The sequence below is a fragment of the Gracilinanus agilis genome, chromosome 5, assembly GCF_016433145.1.
Source record: "Gracilinanus agilis isolate LMUSP501 chromosome 5, AgileGrace, whole genome shotgun sequence".
Lineage (NCBI taxonomy): Eukaryota > Metazoa > Chordata > Mammalia > Didelphimorphia > Didelphidae > Gracilinanus > Gracilinanus agilis.
This window is the reverse complement of record NC_058134.1, coordinates 27,792,227-27,811,237: the sequence shown is the minus strand read 5'-3', so window position 1 is coordinate 27,811,237 and position 19,011 is coordinate 27,792,227.

Sequence of the window (19,011 nt, the reverse complement as noted above, 5' to 3'; positions counted from 1 at the left end):
AACACTAGCTGCTTTATAAAGAAGTGATCTACCTAAAATATTCCTCTGTTAAAGCATAAATAAATGTTTCTACTTGTGCTCAAATCTAACACCACAGAAGCTATGGCACAAACAAGGGTCCAAATCAGACATGTCAACCATGCTAATCAAGGTTCAACCAACCCTCTCTAGTGCCAGATACAACAGAACAAAGATAATGTGAATATGGTGATTTTCCCAGTCAATAAGCAGCCTTTAGGGAACCTTATTATGGGCTAATGGCCCCCATTTCTACTTGAGTTCAACACTACTGGTCTAACCTATTGAATACTGAAGGGGACCCCAAAGGGGTAGCCAAAAATGTATAGTCACCATCCAAAGTCAGGTCACAGGCAGAAATTTTGCCTTGAGGTTGAGAGATAAAGAATAAGACTTTAGTGGACTGTTAATTCCATGAGAGCAGAGACAGTGTTCAAACTTGTCTCCTTCTTCATTGCTTAGCCCAGAGCTCTGCACATAGTAGATATCTGATAGAACACCAGGTCTCTGTGCCCAGGGACTGTTTCATCTCTGCATCTTGACCACCACAACACTTTGCACATAACAGATGCTGAATAAATGTGTGATAATTACTTAAATTGAAAGGAAGTAAAGTTGGACTCCCAGCTTTCCAGAGGTTGGAAATCCACTGGAAATAGGACAGAATTTGGACCAGAAGATCTTGATTCAATTCTTGGCTCTGTTACCTTCTTCCTAAGGATTATGGACAAGTCACTTAACCTCCAATGTCTTGAGTTTCCCTATTTATAAAACTGGGGAGGGGGGTGAACTTTGGGATCTCTGAAGTTGCTTTAAATTCTATACCCATTTTCCTCCTGCATTACTAGCACCAATGCTCCAGTTCTTTGGGTGTTTGGTGTCCACAAACTTACAACATTCTTAAAATCTTTTGCTAAGTCTTCTATACACTATAAAAAAAAAGGTGTGGTAGTCGTGGCTTAGAGAAGAAAGTCCAAGAATTTCATTTCTCATATACTTAGAAGCAAAGAGCATCATCATTCACTGGAAGAAATTGTCAGGACTCAGATTCTCATGAGATTGTGTGCATGGGCGCAAGGTGATTATATGGGTGCAAGGATGCTGACTGGTGTGTCTTCTGAGAGGTGAGAAGTTTAAAAAAGTAGAGCGATAGAAGCGATGGGGTCAGACAGAGCTGCATGGATCAGTGCTTGCCCTTATTATCAGTGACTTGGAAAAAGGCATAGATGTTATGCTCATCAGATTTGCTGCTGACACCCACCTGAGACAGCTAGCTAACACATTGGATGGCAATCAAGAGCTCCAGCCTGAATCTTAGTAAGTTAAAATTTAAGATTGAAATAAATATGAAGTCTCATATTTAGTCACCAAAAGAAAATCAACTGCACAGTTACATGATGCAGGAGGTTTGGATAGAAAGCAAGTGTTCTGAAAAGATAGCTGGGTGTTTTTGCAGACTGCAAGCTCAATAGAAGTCAATGATGTGATGCAAGAGACAAAAAAAATGAATGTGATCTTGAGGTGCTTTGAGAGGTATCATTTCCAGAAATAAGGAGGTGACCATTCCACATTATTCTCCCTTTGTCAGAACTCACCTGGAGGATTGTGTACTTCTCTGGGCACCATGGCTTAAGGAGGGCATTGATAATTTTTTTAAAACCCTTAACTTCCGTGTATTGGGTCCTTTTTGGAAGAGTGGTAAGGGTAGACAATGGGGGTCAAGTGACTTGCCCAGAGTCACACAGCTGGGAAGTGTCTGAGGTCAGATTTGAACCTAAGACCTCCTGTCTCTAGGCCTGACTCTCAATCCACTGAGCTACCCAGCTGCCCCCAGCATTGATAATTTAGAGAGTGTTAAGATGTGAGAAATCAGAATGGAGAAGGACCTTAAGCCTATGTCATTGGGGTTGAAGGATTTGGGCATGTTTATCTTGGAAAAGAGAAGAGTAAGTATGTTGGGGTAAGAGGAGAGAGCATGATATCTATCCTCAATACTAGAAGGCTGTCACGTAGAGGAGAGATTAGAACTGTTCTGTATGGATCAAGAGGGAAGAACCAGGATTCATAAACAGATATTGCAAAGTGACTGACCAATTTGGAATTGACACCAGGGAAAAACTTGCTATTAATTTAGGCTGTCCCAATCAGAACTGGCTACCACCAGATGTGGTGGATTCCCCTTCCTAAAAGATCTATAAGCAATGGGTGTAATACCACCTGTCAAGAATGGTATAGTAGGAATTATTTTCATGTAGGGGCTGGGCTTGATAGCTACTGTTGTTCCTTTGAACTCATTAATTCCACAGATCATTAGATTGCCCTAAAAATGGGATGGACAGCTTTGACAGGTAGTGATCTTCCCATTCCTGATGTTGATCAGGTGGAGGCACTATGGCTCCTTGTCAGTGATGCTATGAAGGAGATTCATGCTTCAAACTGGGATTGGCTTCTGATGTCCCTTTCAACTCACAAATTCTGTAATTCTGCATACTGAATTCTACTACTTCCTGGCTGCCTTGGAATGACAGGCTGACCCCTTTCCACTAAATGAATGTCAAAAGACTGGGAAAGATTCGTGCATCTGGCTTTTCACTTGTTGCAAATGGACAGATCCATATGCACAGCCTTGACAGCAAGTTCTCTTTTCAGGGTTTCATAGTGCTTTCTTTTCTTTTCTTTTTTTTATTTTGGTTTTTCAACCCTTTTTTCCCAGGGGAGGTTATTTGAACTTTAAATCAAGCTGTCAGTAAAGAACCAAACTAAAACTCAGCTTGGACTTGTCTTCTTGGCCTCTCTCATTACTGTGAGCATTCACCACTGCTGTGGTGACACATGCATTTGTAAAAATGGATTGTCAAGAAAAGCAAATAAACTGAAAACTCAGGGCTTGTAGGCTCTGACAAAGACCATCTCCTCATTCTCCTCCAGGCAGCTTCAAAAATGTTAAGAAACCCCAGGAGGGAGATACCTGGGGGCACACTCTGAAAAATTATATTTAAAAGCATCCTTTCCCTGCAGTTGGCCTCTCCTTGATGTCTAGAGCAGCTCTCTCTATTTCTGATTCCCTCTGTCTTGTCACATGTCCAGGTTCCCTTTCTTGTCTCTTCCTTTCCCTTTATGCCCTCCTTTCTACCTCTGTCCATTTAAAGCAGCTACTTGCTTTAAATAACAAGCATTGATATTTAATTGGTACCAGTTGGCTATAATAGAGCAGGACATAATTGGCACTGAATCTCCCATAGGATTCAATAACCAAAAGGAAAAAATAAATTGCATAGTCCATATGGGTGCTTATTTGCAAGCCTGTGGCTTCATTTCCTCTTTAAAATTCAACCTCAGTTGAAGCATTCCCTATCACACCAGACAATCTTTCCCATCAGGTGTAAAAATGCCGAGAGGAAAGTGTCTGCCCAAGTCCAAAAACCTAATCCTTTCATTTATCTAAATTCTACTGACAATTGAACAAAAAAACTCCAGAAAACATTCGTGGAGATGCAAATGAGGGATGAGGGAGGCAGAGATGCCATTATGACTAACTCGGGATGTCAGCCGAGAACTTTAAAGCTGGCACTCGTCCTGGTAGCCATCAGTTTAGATAGTCACAGAATCTCAGAGATGGGTGGGATGTGATGGCCAACTAGTTTAACCTAGAGTAAAGAGTAGCCCCCTCACACAGCATCCCCGACTGGTGGTCCTCCAACCATCACTTGGAGTCCTTCTCTTTGATAGCCCATTCCACTTTGGTACAGCTCTGATGATCAGGAAATGTTTCCACACTTCCAGAAAAAACTCTCTTCACTATAATTTCCACCTCATTATTCCTGAGTTTCTAGAGGCAGCTTCCTGACACAGTGGATAGAGCACTGAATCTGGAGTCAGGAAGACATGAGTTCAAATCTATCCTCAGATACTTATTAACTGGATGATCCTAGACAAGTTATTTACCTTGTTACCTTGGTAAAATAAGGATAGTAACAGCGCTGACCTCACAGGGTTGTTGTAGGATCAAATGAGACAATATTTGCACAGTATCTAGCACATAGTAGGTATTATATAATTGCTTATTGCCTTCCCCCCTTCCTAGGTCTGAGTCTTGGGCCAACCAAAACAAGACAAATCTTTCTTCCACATTACCATCTATCAAATCTTTGAAGACTGTCATTGTGTGAGAATTTACTTTTCATATACTATATTAATTCTTCCATCAGGGCCCTGGAGTACAAAGGCCCCAATCCCTGTATATTAGAGAGAATTACTGAGTTGGGATCTTGGACCTCAAGCACCATCCAGTCAACAGATTTTTACATTTTCCTTGTCCTAAGGAACGTGTCCTCTCACAAATTCTGGGTGGTGGCAACAAGGGATACATGCCATCAGAGTAGCAACTGAATGTTTGACAATGATTCTTTTTCTGCCTAGGGGATAACCATGACAACCATCACCTATCAATTTGGGGAAAGGCTGAGAGTTTGATGGACCACCTCCTCATTAGCTACTTACCAATTAGAGATGTCTTGGGATGCTCAAGGGAGGGACTGAATAATGAGCTCCTAAAACTCTATTTATAGAACTGCCCAAGGAATGTTTAGGAACTTTGGTAATTGAGAAGGCCAATGACCTATCACTTTAGTAGTTAAAATGCTACGGCCTGATCAATAAACTGATATTCTTATCCCGAGTCAGTCTCTTGAAATAATTTTAATCATAACAATTGCATCTAAATATCTTCTGCTGATTGATTACTACAAGGTCTTTCATTTGGTCCTCATGCCAGAGATTTCTAGTCTTTTCATCATTTTGAAAACCTTCCTCTGGGTAATATTAATATTTAATATTAATTTTATATATTTATATGTAATCATATAAAATATCAATTTATATTAATATTTCCCCAAAACATGGTATCCTGAACCAAATAAAAAATTCCAGATGTGGGCTAATTAGTATAATTTTTATTGTTCAGTTGTTTTTGGTTATGTCAGATTCTTTGGGATCCCATTCAGGGTTTTCTTGGTAAACATACTAGTTTGCCATTTCCTCCTCCAGCTCATTTTATAGATAAGGAGAATATATATAAACAGAATGAAGTAACATACCAGCTAGTAAAAGTGCAAGGCCAGATTCGAACTCAGGAAAATGCATCTTCCTGAGACCAGGTCTAGCACTCTAACCACTGTACAATATAGCTGCCCTGATCAGAGAAGAGCACAATAGAAATATCTGCTCTTTTGAACTACAGACACTTGAGGCAATCCAAATTTACAACAGCATTTTTAGTTGTTGGGTTATGCTAACTCAAATGAAGTTTACAACTTTTTTAAATTTCCAGATTTTTTCACCACCTATAATGGCTTTCTCTGATTAAGACTCACTCCTCTATACCTGAGTTTTACTGGAAATTTCTCTGTCCTTTTCTGAACTCTTTCATACTTGAAAACATCTCCATCCCATACCTGTCCAGTTGGCCAAACCCCAACAACTACCTACCCGTGACAACAAAATTGGGAAATTCCCCGTGAGTCCCTGAACATGGCCCACTCGCCCTGGTAAAACACACTGGCCCCAGGGATCTGCGTCCCGGAGGGTGGCGCATCCTCTTAGAGCGTCTGGTGTTTGAGCTCAGAGAGGTCAGTCTCTACTCTAATGCCTTCATCAAGGGTCACATGAGGAATGCTGCAGCCAGAACTTCTGACCCCAAACGGGAGGTTGGGTTCATGCTGGAGGGAAACGAGCCAATCTCTCTTTCTCGTTAGCTATACTTCTGTTACTCAGTAGGTGACTGAATAAGGAAGGCCTTCAGTTCATTATGGTAGGATCGTGCGTTGTGCTGCAGACATGATATCAACTTTGTGGTACCATTTGCAGATCAAAGGTGAATACTTCATATTTCGAGGACCTAAAATTTTATGCATGTGGGTATCCCTTTCACCAATGTAGATTGCAATTCCTCCATGATGTATTGGAAATTTCCAAGAGTTCTATAGTTCAAAAAATTCTTCACCTTATAGCTAATCTGGCAATAATACCCTGTAAGCCTTTAAACAAGATATGTAGTCCAAAGACTGGTGTGTACTAACCCTTCCAGCTGGATAATGCTTCATTAGCCTAGCCTTTAAAAACTTGTGATAAAGGGCCAACAAGGTAGTGTGACCCTGGACAAGTCACTTAATCCCAGTTGTCTAGTCCTTACTAGTTTTTATGCCTTGTATTCAAAACCTTGTTTCAATTCTAAGATGGAAGATATGGGTTAAAAAAAGAATTTGTGACAAGACATTGGAAAAATCTTCAGTGAAGTGACTGAGATAGAGGGCTGAAAAGATACTTGCATGATGGTATGGTGGGTTAGAATTTCCTACATCTCAATTCATCTCAGCTGAAATGGTATTGAGATCACTGTGGATCTTGGCTATGTAGTGGCTCAGTCATTAAAGGCAAAATTTTTGTTACTCCAGCATAGCAACCATCTTGTTCTGCAAATTGATGACAACTCAATTTGATCCCAAACAGGAAGATCCAATGATCCCTGATAGCTAGCAAGTCACCTGGGTGTCATGGAAGGAAGACTGGGTTTGGAATCAGATGACTTAGATTTGAATTCCTACCTCTTCTACTTGCTGACTTTGGGCAAGACACAACTTCTCCTTAGTTTCATCTTCTATAAAACAAATCCTTTTGACTTTGGGGATCTGTTCAAGCTTAAAATTATGGTCACAAGACACTACGTGGCACAGTGGATGGAGCGCTGGGCTTGGAATCAGGAAGATTCATCTCCATAAGTTCAAATCCAGCCTTAGACACTTACTAGCTGGGTGACCCTGGCAAACACTTAATCCTGTTAGCCTCAGTTTCTTCATCTGTAAGATGAGTTAGAGAAGGAAATGGCAAACCACTCCAAAATCTTTGCCAAGAAAACTCCAAAACGGGGTCATGAAGAGTTGGACAAGACTTAAATGACTGAACAAAACAACTAAAAATAATGCATATGTATGTATGCACATACATATATGCAAATGCTTATAATGCAAATGCTTGTTGAGTAATGGGTAATATAAAACTTTCTACAAAAAGGCTACAAAATAGCTTTCTTTTAGCTTTGTTTTGCTCCCAAGTCTTTGATATTATTATTATTATTATTTCCATGATAAAATATGATCAAATTGCAAGATATGAAATTGAGATACTTCAGCATAGTAAAAAGAGTAGTGGACTTGGTGGTCAAGAGATGAGTTTTAAAAATACATGTAGTTTATTTAATTTAAATTTGAATTAAATTTTAAAAGTCATGGCAGCTGGGTAGCTCAGTGGATCGAGAGCCAAGCCTAGAGACAGGAGGTCCTAGGTTCAAATCTGGCCTCAGACACTTCCCAGCTGGGTGACCCTGGGCAAGTCACTTGACCCTCATTGCCTACCCCTTACCACTTTTCTGCCTTGGAGCCAATACACAGTATTCCATCACCAGCATATACCACAATTTGTTAAGCCATTCCCCAATTGAAGGGCAGACCCTCATTTTCCAGTTTTTTGCCACCACAAAAAGCTCAGCTATAAATATTTTTGTACAAGTCTGCTTATCTATGCACAACCCCAACAACCAGATATATATTCTTAGAGTAAAAGCTATACACTGGTGGGATGAGACAATTTTAGGAAATTTGAGAAAGCAATAGGATGTGAATTTGCTGGTGCATACTTTGGAAGGGAAGCTTTTTAAGCAAAGATGACGCCAAATGAAGCAACAAATATAATATGAAAGGTGTTCATTTGCTGGCCAATATGTGACTCCTGGGTCTCTCCCCTGCACTTTCCAATAGATAGGAACTAAAGAGAAACAGAGAGCTGGAACCACTCTGGGGCTGTACTTCCCAGCATTAGCCATAAAAGGAAAGTTGTTCAAGGTGGCACTCTGGTCCTGCTCTGGCAGAATGTTTTAGAGACAGAAAAGGGTTGTCTCTTACACGCATTCCTTTATATTCACTCTTGCACTGACTGCTTGCCAGGGTGCAACAACTTCAAATCAGGAGGAGACATCAAGCACCTTGGAGTTTCCCTGAGGTCAGCCCAAATAGCTAGTAACCTGGAAGGCTGCCAGATGCTGAGTTGTAGCTGCTGAAGAAGCAGCAAGAATTTAGGAGATTATAGAAGTGAACTGGCTTTCCACACATCGTGAGTTTTTGAGTTAGAGAATGTATGGGAAAAGTTCTTTGGATTTTTCATCTGCCCTTTCTGTGATGCCAAGAGATAGGAGATGGAGTACAGAGTTGGGGATTAGAGATTGAGATGCTGCCACCAGAAATGGCTGTGGTCCCTCAAGCAGATTCAGATTTTAATAATGTTATGTTTTACTTTTTTTTTTTTTTGTTAACCCTTACCTTCTGTCATAGAATCAATAATGTGTTGGTTCTATGGCAAAAGAATGGTAAGGACTAGGCAATAGGGGTTAATTTGCACAGGGCCATACAACTAGAAAGTGTCTGAGGTCAGATTTGAATCCAGGACTTCCCTTCTTTAGGCCTGGCTCTCCATCTACTGAGACATCTAGCTGCCCCCTCAGTTTTACTTTTATTTTCCTGTTAGCAGCTCCATTTGGTCTAAATGCCTAGTGAATAAAATTTGAGGATTGAGAGTGAGGGAAATACTGTGAAAGGAAGCAAGTTCGGGATTCCAAGTGGATGGGAGCTAGCACCACTTTGAAGAGTTAAGATTTTGAGGGAATTAAATATTGCCCTAAATTTGATGTGAGCCTGTGTTATAATGAATTTCTGGGACAAGATGGACACCACTTTGAGTGCCAAGATGGTCAGTTGGAGACCTCGGAATGTACCGAGGTGCCGTGAGCCAGGGCCAAAAGTCAGTTGGAGCCAACCATCATGCACACCACGAGATGGCTCAGGCTGGAGCAATCTTGGGAGGTGGGAGGTTTAAGAGAGGGAGGGTAGGCCCTATATCTGCAATTCAACAGCTTTGCCTGAGAGATTTAGAGAGCTATTATAACCATCATCAATAGAGCTGCGAAAGAGCAATATCTCTACCATTCAAGAAGAACATTAACAGCCTTCCCTAATCTTTGTCTTGGCTCTGGCCAAGTCAAGCCAGAGTTAGTGAGAGGGTGAAGAATCTCCAGCCTCTACCTGATCTAGTGATCTCTGTAGCTTTGATCAACTATTTAGATAACTAGCAATAGGATTCCCAAGTCCTCCATCCTTTCCCTTGTTCCTGACCCTGTTAAGCCTGAATTAAATATAGTTATTTGTTACAAAGCCAAAGATTGAAGTATCTTTCCTGAGTGGTGAATATATCTAAAGCCCTTGGGAAGAGGAAGACAGTCACGCAGTCAGATCCATAACATTATCCAATCAGCACACCAATAGTCCATATCAATATTCATTCCAACCCCAGGTTGAGGAACTAGAGAAGTTGACAACAGATACAACTTCTCAGTGGTTCCCTGCCTGGGCAGCTGTTGAAAGGAGACAGGTGACAGGCTCAGTCCAGCAGAGCCTGTCAGGTGGGGAGAGACGTAACTCCTCTGCCAGCAGCACTCACAGAGGTCTGTGAGTGAGTGTGTGTGCTCTTGCTCTCTCCCCAATTCACTCATTCTTCATTCTTTTTTTTAACACCTGGAAAGTCTGGGAAAGAACCAGGAGCCTTGGTATGTGTCTGCATCTTCTCAGTTTGAGGCTAGGAGATTGGACAACCCATTAGAAAAAGATTATAAGGGACCCTGTGCTGGCATTGGGCGCAGCTAGCCCATTAATAGCAATGTTGTAATGATCAACTGGGGAAAGTTTGTCTACTCTGATCAATGTAATGATCTAAGACAGTTCCAAAGGACTCATGATTAAAAAAAAATTGCTACCCACCTCCAGAGAGAGAGAACTGATGAATTCAGTGCAATTTGAAGTATAATTTTCTTGCTTCATTTTTTTTTTGTTTATTTGTTTCTGAAATGGCTAATATGGAAATGTGAGTTGCATGTTTTCACATGAGGTGTAGTAGAAGGGAGGCAATCTAAAACTCTAATATTTAAATGAAAAGAATGTTTAAAAGTAAATATTTTAAAAGAAATATATGAGTATCCTGCTAAAAAAAATAAAACTATAACCATAAAAAAGAAGTAAGATGGTTATAGTGAGCTTCAGTTTTGAATACCCTTTAATAGCCCTAGTGGAAAAACCCTATGCATGGAATCCACATGAACATCTCCCATACCAAGGGCACAACTATACTGTAAAACTATATCAACATCAGCTCTAAAAAGACATGTATCTCTCTCTCTCTCTCTCTCTCTCTCTCTCTCTCTCTCTCTCTCTCTGTGTGTGTGTGTGTGTGTGTGTGTGTGTGTGTGTGTGTGTGTGTGTTGGAGAATAGATTGAGGTTATTGCATGCATCAGTTCACTTGTACAGGTCCAGGTGAAGCTTTGGCGATTGTCCACCACATATAACTTCATCTTTCACCTTCATCTTTCCTTCTAATATGATGCTGTTTTTGATTTTTGCTCTGACCAGTTGATTGCACACAAAACTAGTTCTGATGTGATACCTACACCAATAACCAATTGTCTCCTATTTGCCAAATACTTTCCCTGGAGATGGGAAAGGGGATGCTATTTGCTTGCTGTGACCAGTATTACCTACCTCCTCTGGAAGAAAGTATTCATGATGTATATGGTGTATGATATAATGTGGTGTTTCTGAGTAGCCAAAACCCTTTTAACTTCTTTTTGTTCTTATACCTAAGCCATATTTTCCAACTACCTTCTCATCATTTTCTCTAGTGCCCATGTTTGCATCAATATCACTAAATACTAAAATATAAGTTGACATGGTTAGGAAAATCACATCTTCCCACTGGTCATTTAATTTATGTTCATTATGAACAAACACTGCAGGATGAGATAAACAACCAGCCACCCCATGAAATCATGTATTTTTGTTACCATTGGAAACACAGTGAAATTAAATTAATCAATTCCTTTGTTTTCAACCCTAAGAAGAACCTGAACTATTCTTTTAGATCTGACTTTGGATATTCTTGTGAGAATCATATCAATATTAATATGACTCAGTTCTCCTAATAGTGTGTCAATTGATCATTGGACAAAAATCTTACATTTAGTGCATGAATAATTCAGAATTCATTGGAATATAAGCTTTTTGATAGAGAACATTACATAATGTAAAATGGAGAATTTTTATTACATTGAATCTTAAAATGTTTTGTACAAAGAAAACCAATGTTACCAAGATTAGAAGGAAAGCAGAAAGCTGGGGAGAAATTTTTATAGAACTATCTCTGATTAATCATTTCTCAAATATAGAGAATACTGAGCCATATTTACCAAAAAATATATCATTCTCCATTTGATGATGAAACAGGAAGTTTTCAGATTAAGAAATAAAAACTATCTTTAATCATATAAAAATATTCTAAAATATCTAGATTAGAGAAGTGCAAATTGAAACAACTCTGAGGTACTATCTCACACATATAACATTGGTAAATGTGACAGAAAAGGAAATGATAATTTTGGAGGGGATATGGGAAAATTGGGACACCAAGGCACTGTTGTTGAAATTATGATCTGATCCAACCATTCTGAAGAGCAATTTGGAACCATGCCCAAATGGCTCTAAAACTGTAGATAGCTTTTGTCCCAAGAAGAGTTCTACTAAGTCTTTTTTCCCAAAGAGATTTTTTAAAAAGAGTAGATTGTGGGAAGGACTTGTTCATACAAAGATATTTACTACATTTCTTTCTGTGGGAACAAAGAATTGGAAATCGAGGTGTTAGTCATCAACTGGGAAATGGCTAAATAGATGATGGTATATGATTATGATGGAATACTATTATGGTATAAAAAATGACAAGCAGGATGATGTTGGCAAAAGTTGGAAAAACTTACATGAACTGATGCAAAGTGAAGTAAGCAGAACCAGAAGAACATTATACATAGTAATAGCGATATTATTTGATGAACAAGTGTGAATGATCTAATTATTCTCAGCAATAGTAATCCAAGACAATTCTAGAGACTCATCATGAAAAATGCCATCTGCCTTTATAGAAAGAACTAATAAATTCTGAATGTATACCAAAACATATTATATTTCATTTTCTTTCTTCTTTTTTTTGTTTGAGATCTCTCCCATAAATGAGTGATATGGGAAAATGTTTTACATATTTCCATATGTAAAATCTATATCAGATTGCTTACTGTATCAAGGAGGAGTAGAGGTAGGGTGGAGTAAGAGAGGGAGTGGAAAAAGGAGGGAGAAAATTTGGAACTCAATATTTTAAAAATGAATATTATTTTTTTCAAATTAAAAATAAAAATAAATAAAATAATTTTTTAAAAGAACATGAGCTGTTTAAAAACAAGGATTGTATTACTTTTATATTTATATCCCTGGTGCTTACCACAGTGCATTGTCCATAGTAAGTGCACAATAAATGCTTTATTCTTTCTTTCAGTGAAGTTAATGGTTCATATAATTATTGGATCACAGAACCAGAGCTGGATGAGAACTCTAGTCCAACCCCCTCATTTTATAGATAACAAATTAGTCTCAGGAAAGTTAAATAATCAGCCAAAGATCAGGCAACTAATAAATGGCCACATTAGGATTTGGATTCGGGTCTTTCAATGACCAGTTCAGTGTTTTTTCCACTAAACATCTTTACTTATAGATGATGATGTAAGAATGGTAAGGTAAATAATATCCTCTACCTTCCTTTCTACACCTTACCACTGTTAGCAAAGAATCAATACAAGCTTTTCACATTATAAGTCTGCCACTTATGCTTTATCTGGAAATCTATGATCTCACAATATAATCTACCCACTTTTTCTAAACCTTTATCTTCTGGAGATTAGCAATACCCAGGCTTATGCTAATAAATGTTTAAGGATAGGCTCTCCAGGAAAAATGTACCTATGTCACACTTTTTAAAAACATAACTAACTAATTACTTTGTTATATTAAAATATCCAATTAACTCTCTCCCTCCCTCCTTCCCATCCCCCCCATCGGAGAAGACATCATTTTACAAAAAGATTTCCTTGGAACCAATACTTGATACTGATCCTAAGACAGAAGGTAAGGGATTAAAAAAAAAGATATATGCACATATTAAAATATGTCTTACTTATTTCTGTTTATCAGTTCTTTTTTTCTTTAAGGTAGAAATAGACAAGCCATTCTTTTTATTTTTTAAACTCTTACCTTTTGTCTTAGAATCAATACTGTGTGTGTATTGGTTCCAAAGAAGAAGAGTGGTAAGGACTACATAATGGGGGTGAAGTGACATGTAACTAAGAAGTGTCTGAGCCTAGATTTGAACCTAGCTCCTCCCAAATCCAGGCCTAGTGCTCTGTCCACTGTGCTACCAAGCTGCCTCAACAAGCCATTCTTCAAAAAAATATTTCTGCTGCTATATATAATGTTCTCTTGGTTCTGCTTAACTACATAACTTCATTTAGGTCTTTTCCATGCTTTTTTCCAAAATTACCCTGTTCATCATTTCTTACAGTACAGCAGTATTCCATTACAATCACATGCCACAACTTGTTTAGCCATTCCCCAGTTGATGGACATTCCTTCAATTTCAGGTTCTCTGATACCACAAAGTGAGCTGCTATAACTATTTTAGAATATAAAGGTTCTTTTCCTTTTTCTCTGATCAACTTCAGAGATAAACCTAATACTGGTATTGCTGGATCAAAAGGTCTACAGAAATTTGTAAATCTTTCAGCATAATTCTGGATTGCTCTCCAAAATGGTTTAATCAGTTCACAGTTCCACTAAGAGTGTATTGGTATCCCCATTTTTTCACACCCCCTCCTTCATTTGTAATTTTGCCCTTTTATCATGTTATCCAATTTGATAGTTATGAGATATCTCAGAGGTTTTTTGATTTGCATTTCTCTAATTTATGATTTAGAGAATTTTTCATGTAGTTACATGTAACTTTGATCTCTTCATCTAAAAATATTCATTCATATCTTTTGACCATTTATCAGTTGGAGAATGGTTCATATTCTTATATATTTAACAAAGTTCTCTACATATTTTAGATATGAGGTCTCTATCTAAGAAACTGTTTATAAAAAAGTTTTCCGGTATAATTTCCCCTTCAATTTTGGCTACCTTTGTTTTATTTGTACAAAATCTTTTAAATTTAACACATTGAAAATAACCCATTTTGCATCTCACAATGCTCTCTTATTTATTCATAAATTCTTCTCCTATTCATAAATCTCATAGGTAATATGTTCCCTGTTCTAATTTTGTTCATGAAATCTCCATTTATGCCTAAGTCATGTTTTCATTTTGATCTTTGAAAGCAGTCCAGGAGAAATTAGACATAGACCACACCATTTACCAAAATAAGATCAAAATATGCCACTCTTTTCAGTTTAATCAACATTTTAAACATTTTCTCCATCATTTTCTCAAGTTTAGGCAATCAAAAAATCATAAATCAAGTCCTGATTTATAGTTTTTGCCTATATTTTAAGGTGTAACTAACTGGTCACACTAAAAATTTCACAATGGGATCTCCTGAGCTGTCCAAGGTGGTACCCACTTCGCCTTAATTATGCCACTTCTTATTTGTAACTCCTTGAAAGCAAAACGCTAAAGATTAACCAGACCCACTTTGCATCATAGCTTTTCAGTCAATAGTCATATAGAAGAATCACCAGGAAGATACCAGTCTTAAAAAGATGAGCCTCTATCTTAGGGAACAACCTTTTTGTTGACTTTTCACATAATAAATATTAATTTATTGCAAGTATCAACAAATTTTCAGTGTTCATAGGAAACATTTGCTTTTGTCAAAATGCCTGAGACCTTTAAGACACCAAGTTATGAAATGATTTACCTTCTGGCATCCATGAGAAGCAATTCTTTAGTAAAGAAAGGGAAATTCCCACAGAGTTGGACAACCAAGGATGTGGTTGAGCCAGCTAAGGAGCAGAATCAGTCTGGCTGAGAATTCATTTCAGGAGCAAAGAAGAGACTTGTTCCAGGGAGAAGCTAAGAAGGAGGTTCTTTCAGAGACTCTTGCTAATGACTTGGAAGAAAGGAGTTCTGAAGGGAGGTTATAGCTCTGGAAAAAAGGGATTTAGACTTATAGGGGAAGAAACTGACTATTTTGAAATTTTTAAAAGTAAGTTAATTAAAGGGTGCAGCTGGGTAGCTCAGTGGATTGAGAGTCAGGCCTGGAGATGGGAGGTCCTAGGTTCAAATCTGGCCTCAGACACTTCCCAGCTGTGTGACCCTGGGCAAGTCACTTGACTCCCATTGCCCACTTACCACTCTTCTGCCTTGGAGCCAATACACAGTATTGACTCCAAGACGGAAGGTAAGGGTTTAAAAAAAAAAAAGTAAGTTAAAGTTTTAATATTTGAAGAATAACTTGTGAACCTCTAGAGAATGAACTGAGAAGTGGAAACATGAAAGACTTAATCTACACATACATAGCTGTTTGCTGGACAACGATGACTTTTATGGTTTGGGGAGGACAAGGAAGTGCTGAAATACTTAGATTTAATTAACTTATTGATTACTTTAAAAAAGACATGTGATCTGAAAAAAAAAATTTTAATCACGTCATTAAGATTTTTTTTTTTAAAGATAACCAAAAACTTTTCTGGTTTTGTAGGTCTCAACCAAGAAAAAAAAAGCTTGACATTAACCTGAAATTGGAAATATTCTTTGGACATAAAACCCAATTGTAAATAGGCTGATCCTCAATGAGAATATTCATCAAAATGTATTGGTTACAAAGTTAATTAGATAAGACAGTACACAGCTTGTCCTTAGTTTCTGTACCTTTCCCTGTCTGCTATAATTTTGTATTGTTGATTTGCTATTTTAAAAAGGGAATGAGCTGATTTGGGTTTTTCATTATAAGTGACCTCCATTAAAGTCACAATCTAAAGCTTCATTGTGGTGTGGATGTGAGCCAGATTCTCAGGGCTATGCAGCTGAGCACAAACTCCAAAAGGGGTCGGACTAACTGGTCTCAAGGGTCTCTTCCACTTTTGAATACTATGATCCTATGAAACCATGAGTTCTTGAAGAGAAGGAAAGGCTTGCCAGTTACCCTGATAATTCGCTCTGTGTCTATCTCTTGAGAAGCTGTGACTCAGAAAGGTCCATCACCCAAAAGGTCACTCACCAGCCATATACTAAAGTGGAAAATGGTTGTGATTCCTGTTGGTACAAGCTTCTCGAAAACAAGTATTGGTTCCTTCTTTGTCTTTGTATCCTTAGCACCTCACATATAATAGGTGTCCAATAAATGCTTATTGATAAATTACTGGTGGAGGAATTCCCCACATTGACAAAATAACTATTATGATATAGGAGGAAAGCAAAGGGTCTATGCCTATTGTTTCATCGACATAAAGAACTGTTGATGGATGGCAACTAGGTTGCTCTGTGGATAGAGAGCCAAGCCTAGAGATGGGAAGTCCTGGGTTCAAATGTGGCCTCAGAGACTTACTAGTGACTCTGGGAAAATCACTTAACCCCCATTGCCTACCATTTCCCATTCTTCTGCCTTGGAACCAATATATAGTATTGATTTCTAAGAGGGAAAGTAAGGGTTTGGGTTTGTTTTTTTTTTTAAGTCCTAATGACAAGGAAACTCCACCTACCAATATATTCTGGCATCTTTTCTACTACTGTTATAAATATAGGAGAGGGTAAACTGAATCCTACCACTCTTAATTGGGTGACAGCAGTGGTAGTTCAGATATGTGGCTAGTGCAAGATCACCTGAGTCTTGCCACCTAGCTAGATGTTGTAACACCTCCCTCCTTTATAACAGTGCCCAGGCAGGATCCTTCAGGTCAGAGGATGGGTATCCCTATCAGATCCCACCTGGGGTTAATTAATGGTGGATATTAGGCTCTATTAGCTTTGGACACGTTTATCTGACTGTGTTTGCTCCCTTCCCAGAGAAGTGATGACACAGCTACTCCAGGAAGGTACTTGAAGAGTTTATATAATTTTGGCAAGGAAGGAATATTTAGGAAATGGGAAGAGGAATAGGAAACCCTAAACTAATCTTTGATAATATTAATTCTTCAGGACCGTAGGCAGATGAGTGATTCTGGCTTGTTATTAGCTCCTCTGGCTCAGCCTGGCCACAGCCAGACCAGAGCAAGCATTTGGGAACAGAGTCCCTCTCCTTTCGAGGAGGCAGGTTCCCTCTAAATTTAAATAATTGAAATAATTAGGCTTCCCTAGATTATCTACCAGGGTGTTTCTTTGCCTGGATAATGAAGTTTACTATTCAGTATCTCACCCTGGAATAAAGCTCCATCTTCTCTTTTCTGCATCTAATCCCATTCTCTCTAGCTTGCTGGGTAAATGCCATCAGAAACTCTTTTCCAACCTCAGAATCCATGTCTAAGTGACAAAGCAGCTTTGAGTATGAGCAGATGGCAAATTTTCTACTGCTTTTCATCTCCAGTTAAACCAAGCAGGACATACTTAGCTAGACTCATAGATCAATATTTTCAAGTTCCTTAATTGTCTTCTTATCTCAGACGTCCCTCAGGTTGGTTCTTATAATGAGAAGCCAGGACTGAATACCCTGAATGCTACCTCAGAAAAAAACATAAGGCAAGCCTGAGACTAACAGACAATAGGGTTAGCAAAGAATGGGATGGATTTGGACAAAAAGCCAATGCCATCATAGATAATATTAAGCAAAGCTCAATATTCACGGCCCAGGAGGTGGTCCTTCTGCAGGCCTCCACTCTGGTCAGACTAGGTTCTGCAGTCCTGGGTTCAGTTATGGGCACCGTCCTTCGGGAAGGACACTGATGAATGAGAGTGCATGCAGAGAATTGGGACTAGGATGGTGATGGGCCTTGAAGTCATGCCACATGAGGATCAGCTGAAGGAACTGGGGAGATTTGGCCTAGAGAGGACAACGTTGGAGGTGGGTGGGAAGGGAAGATCTCAGTCTTTATGCATTGGAAAGGAAACCATGAGCATGAGGACAGAAATCTTTCTGCATGGCCTCAGACACAGAGCTAGGAACAATGATTCACAGCTGTTCTTCTGCTCGGTCAATACAGTCATGTCCAACTCTTTGTGACCCCATTCGGGTTTTTCTTGGCAAAGATGCTAGAGTGGTTTGTCATTTCTTTCTCCTGTTCATTTTATTTTATTTTATTTTTTAAAACCCTTATCTTCTGTGTATTACACTAGTACTGTGTATTAGTTCCAAGGCAGAAGATTGGTAAGGGTAGGCAATGGGGGTCAAGTGACTTGCCCAAGGTCACACAGCTGAGAAGTGTCTGAGGCCAGATTTGAACCCAGGACCTCCCATCTGTAGGGTTGGCCCTCAATCCACTGAGCCACTCAGCTACCCCCTCTGCACTTCATTCTTTAAAATAAGCAGGTTAGGCTAGCTTTTAAGGTCCCTTCTGTGTCTAAATATGTGATGTTTTGACCCTATGACAGCTCTTTAAACTCTTAATTTCTTAAGGTAAAATTTCTCTGTATCATCTTCTTATAGAAAATGTGTGACCTTGATGATTCTTTACTTTAAACACACACACACACACACACACACACACACACACACACACACACACACACACACACTCTGGAAGGAAATTTTTACAACCAGGGGCAACAGTGGAATAAAAATAACTTCTCCAAGGAAGGTAATATCTCCACCTTGGGCTCCTGAGAGAAATAAATAAATAGCGTCTTATGCACTTCCCCAAAGGCTGCCTGGGAAGCTTTGGGGGACAAATTTACATACTGCACACACTGCTGAACCTTCTTTAAATGATTCCAATTATTCAAATGAGCCAAGCAATTAGGCATTAGTTCTTTCCTTTGGTTAAGTCAGTTCTGCAATCCCAAAGATTCCCAGCAAAGCTTCAGCATACCTGGGATCTCTCTCTCTCTCTCTCTCTCTCTCTCTCTCTCTCTCTCTCTCTCTCTCTCTCTCTCTCT